The sequence below is a fragment of the Halichoerus grypus genome, chromosome 1, assembly GCF_964656455.1.
Source record: "Halichoerus grypus chromosome 1, mHalGry1.hap1.1, whole genome shotgun sequence".
Lineage (NCBI taxonomy): Eukaryota > Metazoa > Chordata > Mammalia > Carnivora > Phocidae > Halichoerus > Halichoerus grypus.
This window is the reverse complement of record NC_135712.1, coordinates 81,025,194-81,026,817: the sequence shown is the minus strand read 5'-3', so window position 1 is coordinate 81,026,817 and position 1,624 is coordinate 81,025,194. Positions and strand designations below refer to the sequence as shown.

The following is a 1,624-nucleotide window of genomic DNA, read 5'->3' as shown; positions in this document are numbered from 1 at the left end:
TGTGAAATGATCACCACAATCAGTCTAGTTAACATCCATCATTACGCATAGGTACAAATTGTGTGTTTGTGTATGTGATGAGAACTTTCAGGATCTACTCTCTTAGCAACTTTCAAGTATTCAGTACAATATTATTCACTATAGTCACCATGCTGTACATGTCATTCCCATGATTTATATATTTTGTAGTTGGAAGTTTATACTTTTTAACCCCTTCACCTGTTTTTCCCACTCTTGGGGTTCTTTCTTTCTTTCTTTTTTTTTTTTTTTTAACAAACAGCTTTATTGAGGTGTAATAGTCAATAAACTTCATATTTAAAGTATACAATTTGATAAGGTTTTTTTCTTTTTAGTTTAGTCTGAATAAAACCCAGCGTAAATGTATTGCTTTGTTTTGGAAATAATGGCTCAGTGTCTTTGTTCTGACAGCTTCCTAAGGGCAAACCACAGTTTGAAGTTGTCATTTTGCGTTTAAACTGCACAGAAAGAAGAGACAGTGAAACTTGCTTTTTGTTTTTATTTTCTTTTAAAGTCTCCAGATCTTGCAAGGCCAGTTTCTCCAGACCTACAGGCAGATAGTTGTGGCACCTGATCCTATTTGAAACAGATATGGTTTAAACGATACCAGCCAAGCTTAGTGATCTGGAGGTCCCCGTTTATCTTTATGGTATCAACTGCAGATAACGTTTGAATGCGGTGGTAAAAATAAAAAAGTTGGTGTCCATCCACAGACACTCTGAAACGTAAGTGTTCACAAAGAATTTCCACCCTGAATGGCTGGTCTGGGATGGATGGAAAGTAAGGGATGGCTGACTGTTCCTCAGATACTCAAGAATTTTTGTATTTTGAACACAGCTTTGCGTTCAATTGCCACATTGGCAGGAGGGTTTTCAGAGTCACCAGAAGTCAATCTGATGGAAAGCACTCCGGCTTGAGGTCTATGGTGCCCACCACCAACACCTTCCTGCCTGGTCTCATGCCAGCTTTAATGTGCCCACAAAATGGAACTATCAGTCGTGGGAAGTACCACAATCTCTTACTGGAGAGCCCAAGGAGTTGCTTAAATGCCCATCATCTAGTTTCAGCACTGTATCGCAGTGGATCAGGCCAAAGTCTTGCACTGGGGAATGAGGCGGAGCACGGAGGGAGGGCTGCTTGGAGGAGGCAGGAGGCGGGGGACGTGGGACGAGAAGCACAGGCAGGCAGGGATCCAGGGCAGAACTGAGCGGGGCTGGGGAGAATTGGAGGCTGGCTCCCGTGCGCACTACAGCTCGATGAGTTTTGATGTATGGATGTACTTGTGATACCATCGCCATTATCAAGATATTGAATGTATCCATCACCGTCCAAATTTCCTTGTGGACCTTTGTAATTTCCACCCCACCCCCCATCCTGCGTGCCTAGACAATCATGGGTCTGCTTTCCGTCACTATAGAGAAGCTTGGATTTTCTAAAAGTTTATGTAAGTGAAAGTATGCAGTATGTACTCTTTTTCTGTCTGACTTCTTTCACTCAGCATTATTATTCTGAGATTCATTCATGCTGTTGTATCGGTAGTCCATCCCTTTCATTGCACAATAGTATTCTTTCATCTGCTGGTAGATATCTGGGTCGCTTCCAGGTT

The 1,624-nt window shown here is 42.2% G+C and overlaps 1 pseudogene; it reads right to left on the bottom strand.

Annotated features, from left to right (window-relative positions):
• Nucleotides 1-594: 594 nt before the first annotated feature.
• On the bottom strand, nt 595-1,310 carry LOC118554735 (galectin-related protein pseudogene; annotated as a pseudogene).
• Nucleotides 1,311-1,624: the final 314 nt, after the last annotated feature.